Genomic DNA, 13758 nt, shown 5'->3' with positions numbered 1-13758 from the left:
GCTTCATATTAACATGATAGCATCACGCAGTTGCTCCAGATTTGTCGGCTGCACATCCATGATGCTCCTGTTCCACCACATCCCAAAGGTGCTCTATTGGATTGAGCTCTGGTGACTGTGGAGGCCATTTGAGTACAGTGAACTCATTCTCATGTTCAAGAAACCAGTCTGAGATGATTCACGCTTTATTATTTGGTGTGTTATCCTGCTGGAAGTAGGCATCAGAAGATGGTACACTGTGGTCATAAAGGGATGGACATGGTCAACAACAATACTCAGGTAGGCTGTGGCATTAACGCGATGCTCAATTGGTACTAATGGGCCCAGAAAATATCTCCCACACCATTACACCACCAGCAGCAGCCTGAACCGTTGATACAAGGCAGGATGGATCCATGCTTTTATGTTGTTGGCGCCAAATTCTGACCCTACCATCTGAATGTTGCAGTAGAAATCGAGACTCATCAGACCAGGCAACATTTTCCCAATTGTTTAATATTGGTGAACCTGTGCGAATTGTAGCCTCAGTTTCCTGTTCTTAGCTGACAGGAGTGGCACTCGCTGTGGTCTTCTGCTGCTGTAGCCCATCTGCCTCAAGGTTGGATGTGTTGTGTGTTCAGAGATGCTCTTCTGCAGACCACCGTTGTCACGAGGGGTTATTTGAGTTACTGTTGCCTTTCTATCAGATTAGACCAGTCTGGCCATTTTTAAATAGTCCTTAAGTTTAAAAAAAATGTATCCCTCATTATTATGCATTTTCGCATGTATCCAAAATTGTTTTGCATATTTTATTTTTAAAAGTATCTTACACTTAAAAGCATTGACCTAATTAGCTTTTAATATAAATGCAGCTTAAATATCTGACATGAAAACAAAAGAGAATGTGTTGATGACTCGCCTTGCACTACACATTTTTATCCAGTCAAATACGCTGCTGAATGAGCAAGCCCCTCCCCCTAATACCACCTGCTTCAAGCAGTAGCCAATCATGTAGTGATGTAAACAAAGAGATGTTTAATGAAAAAATAGGCACTGAAAGTAATGCTAAAGTTCATTTGAGAAAGTTTGTAGCAGCATTTGAACATAGATGACTCTTGGTTTCATTTTTTTAATAGCGTCATGGAATATTTAGTGCCATTTGGCACTATATATCTCATATATCATCACATATATCTCAATGGATTAGCGCACATTGTTTTTCTGAGGCGGCACGGTGGCTAAGTGGTCAGCACTGTCTAGCCTTGCCTCCGTAATCTTCAATTAAAGTCTGACAGATAGCAACTGAAGCTTCTAAGCTTTAGCCACAACATTCTTAACCACGCCCTCTTACCGTTACTATGCGGGAACGATAGGCAAAAAGAAAGCCCCGCCCCCTTCTTAATATTTCGTTTCAGTTGGAAGTATATCAACATACTTAAAGTAAAACTCTCAGCAACTTCCGGTTTGTGCAGACTTTAAAAATGAACAAACGTCAAAAATAAGCTTTCTAAGGCAGGCCACTGTATCATTTTTCATATTAAATGGATGTACAGTATGCAATTAAGCCAGAACAAACGTCTTCTTTGTAATGTCCACGGTTGCCTGCAGACAAATCCATAAACACATCAGGCTATTAATCTAACTGACCTTTCGCTTTCACCGGGAAATGCTGACTATAGAACAGCACATATGAGCAGTCCAGCGACTTCAAAGCTCATGAAGTGGGTCGGGATGAAGAAAATAAAGTCTCAGTGAAACTTGACTTGGCCGCCCTCTTCAACGCTAACAGCTCCATCACGTTAACAAATTGGTCACGGTAACCGGACTCGGTGTTTGGTTTATAACAACACCACAGCGATTTCAGCTGCCAGGACTGAGGTGATGTAACATGAGCTGCCTTAAGGAGTTTTATCGTCATTTGTTCTCTGGGAGTGTATTGGAAACGGATCTCTGTGTGTGTGTGTGTGTGTGTGTGTGTGTGTGTGTGTGTGTGTGTGTGTGTGTGTGTGTGTGTGTGTGTGTACTGTAAAGAGAGCGATACCAACGATACCAACAACGCTTTTAAATTTAGCCACAAAAAAACTTTAGTTTTTTTCTATGATGTAAGACGACTATTTAAGCTGTGTTTAGACACATTCCCAACACAAAAGGTAGCCTTCAAAAATATGTTTGAAAGGCAAAACAAGTTTATTTATATAGCACGTTTCATACACAGTGGCAATTCAACATGCTTTACGTAAACAGGAATAAAAGAGACAAGTATAAGAACATAAAAAATAATTAAAGTGATTAAAAACAGATTAAAATGTGTTAAAACAGGTTATAAATGAATAAAAATAGAAGAAAAAACCTAATAAAACAAAACAGTTTTAATATAGCCAATGTTAATGTTCAACTATGAAACTGTTATTTTTATATGTATTAATAATATTTTCGTCTGCGTTATGCTGGAATAGTTGGTGGTTCATACTGCTGTGGTGACTCCTGATAAATCATGGCCGCATAGCCCTCACTGTAGATGGCACTGACACGCACTTTTCAAATTAACTACACGTCCCAACAGCGCTTAGTGCAATCTCTGGGATTGGTCGGCTTGGTAGCTGTGCTGGGTGTGGGCAGTGCTGAGAGCCGTGATGTCGAATGATCGGCGTGACCCACAGTGCCTGCCTTGCAAAGCTGTGCATTTATACTTCTGTGTGCTGTTTGTGTTGCTCTGGAATAACACTTGCGAAACACTAGCTGGCAGTAGGTTATGTTATGTCCCTCTATATCGAAGTTTTTCTGAACACTACCTCAATGTACAAGTAGCTAAAACTTGCTCATTAAGAGGTGGGAACTGACGGACGTGCAACAACTTTAATCACAAAGGTACACACAAAACATCTGGAGCTCCTTAACGAAACTTAACACTTATAAATACTCTATCGGGTTTGCGGCTCTGTGCAATGCCCACACTCGTCATCGATACCAAGCCGACCAATCATAAAGCTTGTGCTATACATCGTTGCAACATGTAGTTACATTTTTTGAAAGGTGCACGTCAGCGTCGGCCACGGCGAAGGCTGTGCAACTTCACAAAGGTTGCGCCGAACCGTACATGTGCGCTTGAAACAGAAGTATAAGTCAGCCTTTAGCCAAAGGAAAACAAATGAATTATCATTATAATTTTTTATATATATATATATATATATATATATATATATATATATATATATATATATATATATATATATATATATATATATATATATATAAATTTAAGTAATAATTTAAGTCTATCAATCCATCCATCCATTTTTTGTCTAACAATATTTTTTTTCTATTGATTATGCAAACTTTAAAAAGCGCACCTTTCTAAAATGCTAGAACAATTCCTGTAACGCGTATGTTTACAGTGATTTTATTCATAGCAACATGCTAATGACAAAATGTATTTGATTTATGTGTATCGTTGTATGCTAAAATATGCTAATGTAACCTCGCCTGTCCCACGCCACCCAAACCGCTCCGAGCTGGTACCGAATCGGCGACCTTCCGCATGGGAGTCGGTTGCTCTACCAAGGAGGCTGAAGCCTGGTTTATACTTCTGCGTCAAGTGACCGGCGCAACTCACGGCGCAGGCAATGCGCACAGCTGTGCATTTATACTTCTGCGCGCTGTCTCTGTTGGTCTGCATTAACACTTCCGAAACGCTAGTGGGCAGTGAGGTGTAAATGTTCCTCTGTGTCGAGTTTCTTCGCTTCTGTTTTGCTATTCTGAACACTTCCTGGATGTACAAGTGACTCAAACTCGCTCATTTTGAGGCAGAAACCGGCGGACGTGCAACAACTTTAACTATGAGGTAAACACAAAACAAAACTCTCCATCCGGAGCTCCTTCACGGAACTCCACACTTGTAAACAATCGCTCGCCCCATTCGCGCGGCTCTCGGTCCCACCCAGACTCGTCGGCGCTAGCAAGCCGACCAATCACAGAGCTTGCGCTACACGTTGTTGCAACGTGTAGTTACAATTTTTGAGAGGTGCACGTCAGTGACGGCGACGGCCACGGCGAAGGGCTATGCGTCAGCGCCGTAACCTACGCCGGTGTTTGACGCAGAAGTATAAATCAGCCTTGAAGACCATGGCCTCTAGCGTTGGTTGCTAGAGCACCTTTAGAGGTCAGACGAGGGAGGTTTACCTGCACAGCACCTACTGGCTGGCCTCCGTTACACTCACCCCCCTAAACCTCACTCTCAACCGGGTCACGGCACCAATGTAACCCAGCTGATCCTACGCCACCCAACCCGCTCCGAGCTGGTATCAAATCAGCGACCTTCCGCATGGAAGTCGGTTGTTCTACCAAGGGGGCTAAACTAATGACAAACTCTAATGAAATCAACAATAAGTCAAGTTTCCTGAGCAGTTCGTTAAGGCCTCTATTTGTTAGTTGATATCTTAAATGAGTCAACTTTTGTTCTATTTGTGGCTGTTTTAGCTCAGCAACATGCTACTGACAAACTTTTGTGAAATAAACTGATTTTATTTTATTTATGTTGCCGTAAGCTCAACAATATGCTAAAAACAATTTAATTCACTATGAGTCAATAATATAGACATAATGTGGTTCTATTTTAGCTGATGTTAGCTTAGCAAAATGCTAAAAACAAACTGCACTGAAATTAATTGTGATTTAAAGGGATAGTTCACGTAAAAAAAAAAATTTAATTCTGAAATGAAAAACCCTTGTCTTGTTCTAAACTCATTTGAAACACAAAAATAATATATTTTGAAGAAAAAAAAAACTGTTAACATTGACCTCCATACTATCTGTTTTTCCTCTTATGGAAGTCAATGGTTACAGGTTGTCAGCTTTTCGTCAGGATAAAGTCTTTTGTGTTCAACTGAAAAAAAGATTTGAGGGTGAGTAAATAGTGAGTACATTTAATTTTTGGGTGAACTATTCTTTTAAGCGTTCCCTGGTCACTTGTGAGGTTCCATTTAAGTTAGAGTGCTCACTTCGGGGTAAGTAGCAAACATCAAGGCAGTACACTAAATTTTAGAACAACACCACTATAAAATTAGCATGCACTGCACAAGTAAATCTAATTACTTCACTGACTAACAAGGGTCTCTTGCATACACCGACTCAGTAGACAACACAAGCACTCCAATTCATGCACCCTGGGGAGACGGGACTCATTCCTGCAGAAACACTTTCCCAGCACAGACACACCCTGAACTGACATATGCTGGAGCCAATAATTAGCTTGGTACCATGACTCAACCTGCGAATGTGAGACGGCAAAACAGAGACGCAAGACTGTGTGGGAACTTATGTGTCTTCATAGATGATGATAATGTCAGCTTTCCTTTTGGATGAAGAATTTCCCAAATAAAATGGGGGATGGATAGGTAGTGTGCCACTTAATATAGAGTGATTTGCAATGTGATTTTACATTAACCGTGCAACATGAAATCATGAGTGACTTATTGCTTAAAACTGCACTAATTCTGTAAGATTTGTCGATTCATTCAATATTTCTTTATCTGATAATGAAAAATTAATAAGTTCAGTTAACATAAAGCAACTTTTTTGTTCTATTTATAGCGCTGTTAGCTTAGCCACATGCTAAAAACAAACTCTGCTGAAATGAATTGAGCCAAGTTTGTATTCAGTAGAAACATCCTATAAAGATGTTAAAAGTGAGTGTAAATGCTAATTACAAGTGAAGTTAACACCTAAATTATCAATAAAAATTGAAAATAATAGGTCTATTTAATGGTGTTGAAGTCTTGAAACCAACTGTGAGTCAAGTAATTCATGTAAAGTGCTCTAATTATAAGTTGTTTAGAACAATTAATTGATTTATTCATCATTTTAATTATAAAAAAATTATTTAAGTAATAATCGTGAAGAAAAAGTGAAAAGGTTCAGTAAACAAAGCAGCTTTTGTTCTAATTATAGCGCTGTTAGCTTAGCTATATGCTAAAAACAAACTCTGGTGAAATTAATTGTAAGCCAAGGGTTCTGTTCTGTGGAAACATCCTATAAAAATAAAGTAAGTGGAATAGGAATTATGAGTAAAGTTAACACTTAAATTATCTGTACATGTAACATATAAATTACCTAAATGACCAGCAAAATCCAGCTAAAACCAACTTGACCAGTCTGGTTTAAGCTGGACATAGCTGGTTTTGGCTGGGCTCCCAGCCTGGCTAAGCTGGTTTTAGCTGGTCATCTCCCAGCCTGACCAGCTAAGACCAGGCTGGAAATGGTTGGAAACCAGCCTGGAAATGGCCAAAACCCCTCTAAAACCAGCCTGGTCGACCAGCTAAAACCAGCCAACCAGCCTAGGCTGGTTTAATCTGTTTTTTTTTCAGCAGGGAAGTGCTCTAATTATAAGTTGTTAAGCAAAAGTCATTGATTTATTTATTCATTCAATCAAAAAAATACTTATTTAATTAATAATCTTGTAGAAAAAGTGAATAGGTTCAGTAAACAGTGCCACTTTTGTTCTATTTATGGTGCTGTTAGCTTAGCCACATGCTAAAAACAAACTCTGCCGAAATGAATTGTGAGCCAAGGCCTCTGTTCAGTGTAAACATCCTATAACCCTGCTGAAAAATCCAGCTTAAACCAGCCTAGGCTGGTTGGCTGGTTTTAGCTGGTCGACCAGGCTGGTTTTAGAGGTGTTTTGGCCATTTCCAGCCTGGTCTTAGCTGGTCAGGCTGGGAGATGACCAGCTAAAACCAGCTTGACCAGCTTAGCCAGGCTGGGAGCCCAGCCAAAACCAGCTATGTCCAGCTTAAACCAGGCTGGTCAAGCTGATTAGCTGGATTTAGCTGGTCATTTTCCAGCCTGACCAGTTAAGACCAGGCTGGAAATGGCTGGAAACCAGCCTGAAAATGGCCAAAACCCCTCTAAAACCAGCCTGGTCGACCAGCTAAAACCAGCCAACCAGCCTAGGCTGGTTTAAGCTGGATTTTTCAGCAGGGAAAGATGGTGAAAGTGGGTGTAAATACTAATCATGAGTAAAGTTAATATCTAAATGATCAATAGAAATAGAATGGCAATTATGAGTAAAGCTAATATTTTAATTATCAATATTATCATTGTTTCTAAGTCTTGAAATCCACTTTGAGCCAATTATTAAGTTGTTAAGCAAAATGAATAGATTCATTCAATCAATTATTTACAAACAAACAAAAAATATAAACAAAATTATAAAATTCTATAGTTTATTTTGACATGTCATGTTCCGGACAACAATTAGCGAGATGTGATGTTGTTAGTCAAAAAACTCTTGCTGTCCGATATTCAAAAACTCTTCAGTATTTACTATAGCATTTTTTCATGTGGCCATTGTTAGCTTAAAAACATGCTAAACATACACATCTCATACATTAATGCTAAGAGTACATGACATCAGTCAAAACAACCAAGATAGTGGAAAAAGTTCAAGAAATTAATTTAATATCTGACTTTATACCTAAAACAGACCACATTAGTAACTTAACATCGTAAGGACCACATACTTTAATGCTAAAAATCATATGCTAATAATCACACCAAAACAAAGCCACACACACTCCCATAAAACGATCAAACCCAGTGACACTCCTGTTTCCTCTTTAGCCACTTTAATCACTCTGAAACATGAGAGTGTTTAAGAGAGGTCATAAAAACAACATACAGCCTTACGGCCGACAGAGAATATGGCCTTTATCTAAACCGTTCCTGTGTCATGCTTTTTTTTAAGGGCTCTTTTATCTGAGCCCAAAAACAAAAGCTGGATCTTTGGTTTCGGAGGCAGGAAGTGTGTGATCAAACAGAAACGGTCTAGATTTCAGGGCTTCACCGTTAGCGATTAGCTTATCTCAGGAGCCGTAGCTGCTGTGTTATTCTTCAGAGTGATAACAGTCTGATTGGCTTCTCCGATGTTGTGTATATTTCCCACAGTATATCATATCTTTGATTTAGAGCTGCACTGGGCTACTTAAAGTCTGTGTGAAATTAAAATGTACAATGTTTATTCTGCTTGCATACATTTAGGTGAACAATCAATCTGTGTATGTTAATCCACTGGAAAAAAATGTTTTGGTAATCTTTGTTCAAAGTCTGAGCTTTGCATTAGTGTCCGTTTGACACTTCAGCCACTATTCTTTTAGCCACTCCCCTCTTACTGTGAGTTTGCTATGATGGAATGATGCACAAAAAGAAAGCCCCGCCCCCATACTCAATATTCAGTTTCAGTTTGAAGTATATCAACATACTGAAATAAAAGTCTCAGCAACTTCCGGTTCACACTGACTTTAAATACTTCACAAGCAGTTCTTTGTTATAGGTTTGTAAACATTCACGATGCGCACGCATCGAGGTTGAAGAGAAAAAACAGGAGCGCTAGCATTTACAGCGAGGGAATGAAATCCGATGCGCTACAGAGTTTGTTGTTGTTTTAGAGATAAGTTATATTGATTACATATATATTATTTACATGATGCTTTCAGCATATTATAACAGCTTGTCATTCAGTGATAAGCACAGTGATTCGACAAAATTAACGTTAAAGTGAGTGGCGTTCGTCTGGCAGGTCCATTTGCGATAGTACCCTCCCAATGGATATTGGATAAGACAAAATGGCCAAGCATGCAGCCCCAAATATACAATCTCATTGAAACTCCAAGTGTTTTAACAAGAGGGAAGTTAAAGACTTACAAGTGTTTGGATGCCAACAATTTTGTTCTGTGTGGTCATCAAGAAATAATGATCAATGATTACCAGATTCAAAACTTTGTAGTGCTAAAAACCGAGGTTCTGCCAAGCCAAAGACAAGGAAAAAAGACGGAACTGTACAAGGCCTGGGTCATCATCAACAAGCAGAACAACTGCATTCTGACAGCAAAATGCACCTGTACGGCAGGGTATGTGAACTTAGATTTTTACATTTCACTCTAAGCATTCAGTGTCCGCAGTTGCCAGGTTGCCAGGTCCAAGTAAATTTTCTAATCCAATGATAACCTGCTCAAATGGTATAAAAAGTAGGCCGACTGTTTTTTACTATTCAATCAAATTGCTGTATTTTCTCAAAGGGAAAGGTTGTCCATATGTTTTCTGATATGTTGTGATACACATACTTGTAGATACAAATGTGTTCAAGTACTGACTGACTTTATCTGCACACTAAACTACACTTCTAAGTACCTTTCTCAAATGTGGGCGTAACTGATGTTTCGCTCATTTAGTCCGCGTGATATCAAAATTTACAATGATTATTTTGCTAGCGCACATTGTAATCCTTTAGACAGCCTTAATCTGTTTAAGTTAATCCACTGAGAATATCAATTGTTTTGGTAATCCTCAATAAAATTCTGAGCATTTTCTTCAGTGTTTGGAGTGCCGGATGACGTCAGTTTAACACTTAGGGCACAACAATTGTAGCTATTCCCCTCTTACCGTTAGTTTGCTATGAGAGAATAATACACAAAAAAGCTCCGTCCCCTACTCAGTATTCAGTTTCAGTACACAAAGATACTAAAATAAAAGCCTCAGCAACATCCATTCCACACAGACTTTATTATGTGACGGTGCTGTCAGATGGTTTTACTCAGTGGTAGCAGTCTGTATGTTGCCAGGTTTTTAATCTAAGATCGGTGTGCCACTGTGTAAATGGACAGTATAGTTACGATCTTAATGGCACATTTTATCGTTATGATTACATAATATAAGCCTTCAGTGATTTCCTGAAGATAAATACCAAAAAATAATACAACTGGAACAGCAGTTGCGATTATTTGATTTTATGTGAAGCAAGATATTGCGATGACCAATGATGACGTGTGCAGGTGTTGTATTGCTGTCCCAATTCTTAGTGGTAAATTTAAAGCCCTTCCCCTAAACACTCTGTTTCAAGGGCCAAGGGGAAGGGGTACAAAAATAGAATTGGGGTTGGGCCTATATAAAATGGATAAAATGACAGAAGCTGTACAAGCAGCTAAAATGTTTTTATGTATGAACAATATATACTGAATCACAAAAAATATTGAGTGATGAGTCGATATTGATTATTGTGACAGGGCTAACTGGATGAAAGTTTGTTCATAATTTTGAGAGAACCTTTCTAGAACATTCTAAGAATGTTTCCTGATATATATATATATATATATATATATATATATATATTTTTTTTTTTATTATTATTATTTTTTTTTTGAAAGTGTAGAAGAGCTGATCCTGCCGCAGTGTTGTAGTGTTTGGTGCTCTCTCTGTGGTCTCAGCTCTGCTGGTGAAGTCACCACTGGGTTGTTTGTGTGTATTTGATCTCACCCTACAGCGCAAACTGTTGACAAACCACATGCTATTGCAGTGCACAAGGAATGTGGGTCAGGCACAAGTGATATTAACAGTCTGACCTGTTCAAGTTCAAAAACAAAGTGGTCAAAAAAAAATCAAGATTCACAGATGTCCTGCCAAGCACATCTGACACACAATCATACACTTATACAGCTGTCTTTATGGGGACTTCCAATAGATGTAAGAATGTTTTATACTTTACAAACTGTATGTTCAATCCCTCTATGCAGGGGTGCCACTAGGGGTGGTAAAGTTAGGGGCCCCCAGAGTTACTATTAGGAAGCTTAATCATCCAAATACCCCCCCCTTTTTTATTTTATCAGTGACCCGCAACAAAATAACCCCCCCCCCTTCTTCACTTTCAGCCAGTATCCTGTCATTTTATGCTACCCATCGTATTGTGCTACCAACAGGGGCTCCGCTGGCTGGTAAGGGCCCTATAAAAACCTTTTTGGGTGTTGCGGACTATGGTGAAAACTGGTGGTTCTGGTGGGCCCCTAGTAGTATCTCTATCTCAAAACGGCGCGTGTGACCTTAGAAATGTCATGAATTTCCCTCTTAGCGGCACCACTGGCTACCGACACTGTATTTGAATGGTTCTGTGGTTTGAGTTAGGATTAGGTAGATTAGGGTGATATTACAGCTTTATATCGCACTACTACACATTACTATTTACACTTACAGCAAAATTTAATTGGAAGTATACTGTGACATCCAAATGTGCTACCTGCTTTTTGAATGGGAGGTTGGACAAATTGATGAGGTAGGACAAATCGACAGAACACCCGACGATCTTCACTTTCATCTGCAACACCACCAGAATGTTGTCATAGGGTCCGTACCGGCCAGCGTCGCCTCTGCCTCTACCCCTCACAGAAAATACATTTCCAAAATACTTCATTTTGTGTGGTTTATGAGCCATTTTCTGCATTTTATGTCCTCACAATGTCAAAATTTTCTCCCATTGCTATACTTGTACACTGAAAACAATATGCGTTATTTAGCAGTTTTCCGTATTTTGTGATTTATATTTTTACTTTTCCATTTATTTATGCTTTCGAATTGCATTATGTGAACTTGATCCTTCTTCCAACAACTTTTAACCCTGAAAATAGAAAAAAAAGTGACTTTTATTGACATTTTTAATAGTTTAAAGTGATATTTTGGTGTTGTGTATTACGCTACAAAGCCTTGTAATAATTTACAGATGTATCTCTCGATATATATATATTTTTCTTATACATATTATTTCAAACTACTAAAATAGTAAAAGTCACTTTGTTAAACTGCGGAGTTGAATTTTCAACATCAAAAGTCGACAGAGCAGTGATCAACATCCCATAATGCAGTTCAAAACTGTAAAACACTTGTGAAAAACAAAATACGAAAACTGTCACTTAACAGATATTTTTTTTTTACAGTGTTGGGACATTTGGTCCCCACAATGTAAGGAAAACAATGTACACACACTCATACACACAAAACTGTGGACATCAATGCATATCCAGCTCTCACATCTCCACACCTGGAAAACTGTCTGTGTTATTTGTTAGGAATAAAACTTGAACACAAGAAAAATGACGTGATGATGATAAATCATGCTGTAGTCAAGCTGTGCAGTTCAGTTCCCAGAACAGCCGAGAGTCATCTTTGATTGACTGCCATTTATTTGTTCCCATCAAACGATTACTACCTACACCTCTGTCGACATCATCAGGGCATCCTTTCACATCATGTACGAGAAGAGGTAGAAAAAGATGTGTTACTCAAACACACACATTGTTATCATGGTTCAGATACTTCTACAGTTACAGGTAAAGCTACTAGTGCTAAGATTGCAAGTCATTCGGAACCAACTTTCAAAACCAAACTTGCAGAATCATTAGGATTGGAAACCTTTGAAAGAGGTTGCAAGGAGGTTCAAGTCTATTGCTAGGGTATTCTGTTGCTGAGGTGTTCCAGAGTTTTGCTAGGTTTTTTGGCGGGTTTCTTGTCTGTTGCTATGGATAAAAAATCATGTGTGGTTGCTATGCTTGTTGCTGAATTGTTCAAGTGGGTTGTCAATGTGTTGCTTGGGTATTTTATCTAGACTGTTGCTAAGAGTGTTGCCAGATTGTTCTAGTGTGTTGTTAATGTGTGGCTTGGGAATTCTGGAATGTAGTATAATTTTGCTAAGTCATTGCTGGGGTATTTTGTGTTGTTGCTAGGCTGTTGCAAAGCCATTACTGTTGTATTTTAGGTTGTAGTTGTTAGGATGTGTGTACTAAGGAGCTGTCGGCATGTTGCTAGGGTATTCTAGAGTGTTGTTAGACTGTTGCTAGGTTGTGGTATTATATGGATTTGTCAGAATGTTGCTAGTTTTGCTTGACAATTCTATGATGTTTCTAAGTTGTTACTAAGGTGCAGCTAAGCTGTTGCTGTGGTGCACAAGGGGGTTGTTAGAGTGTTACTAAATATTCTGTTGTTGCTACACAGCGTAAATAGGGTTTTTATGTAGTTTTAGTCTGTTGCTTTGGTGTTCCACAGAGTTGTTAGCGTGTTGCTAGGCTTTTTCTTAGGTTTCTTGTCTGTTGCAATCCTGATTAGTTGTTAGATTTTGCTAGGCTTGTTGTCGGATTGCTCTAGTGCTTGGGTATTCTAGAATGTTCTATGGTTTTCATAAGTCATTGCCAGGGTATTCTGTGTTGTTGCTAGGCTGTTGCAAAGCCATTTATGTTGTTGTTAGGATGTGTGTCCTAAGGCGTCTTTGGTGTTTTGCTAGGGTATTGTAGACTGTTGCTAGGTTGTGGTATTAAAGGGATTTGTCAGAATGTTGCTCAAATTTTGCTTGGTAATTCTAGTTTGTTTTTAAGTTGTTGCTAAGGTGCAGCTAAGCTGTTGCTGTGGTGTACAAGGGGGTTGTTAGGCTGTTACTGGATATTCTATTGTTGCCATACAGCGTGAATAGGGTTTTTAAAATAGTTGCAAGGCTGTTGCTGTGGTGTTCCAGAGAGTTTAGTTGCTAGGCTTTATTTTTTGAGTGTCTTGTCTGTTGCTAGGGTGTTCCTAAGCATAAAAAAATCCTGGTTGGTTGCTAGAGTGTTGCTAGGCTTGGTGCCGGGTGAGTTGTTAATGTGTTGCTTGAGTTTTCTAGAATGTTCTGTGGTTTTGCTAAGTCATTGCTGGGGTATTATGTGTTGTTGCTAAGCTGTTGCATAGCCAGTACTGTTGTTGTTAGGATGTGGAGTTGTTGGCGTGTTGCTAGAGTATTCTAGACTAGAGTGTTGCGGTATTATTATATTATTATTGCTAAGGTGCAGCTAAGCTGTTGCTGTGGTGTACAACGGGGATGGTTAGGGTGTTATTGAATATTCTGTTTTTGCTATACAGCGTAAATATGTCTTTAATGTAGTTGCTAGATTGTTGCTGTGGTGTTTCACAGAGTTGTTAGAGTGTTGCTAGGTTTCA

Source organism: Danio rerio, chromosome 1, assembly GCF_052040795.2.
Source record: "Danio rerio strain M-AB ecotype USA chromosome 1, GRCz13ab, whole genome shotgun sequence".
Lineage (NCBI taxonomy): Eukaryota > Metazoa > Chordata > Actinopteri > Cypriniformes > Danionidae > Danio > Danio rerio.
Note: the sequence above shows the minus strand (reverse complement) of the source record.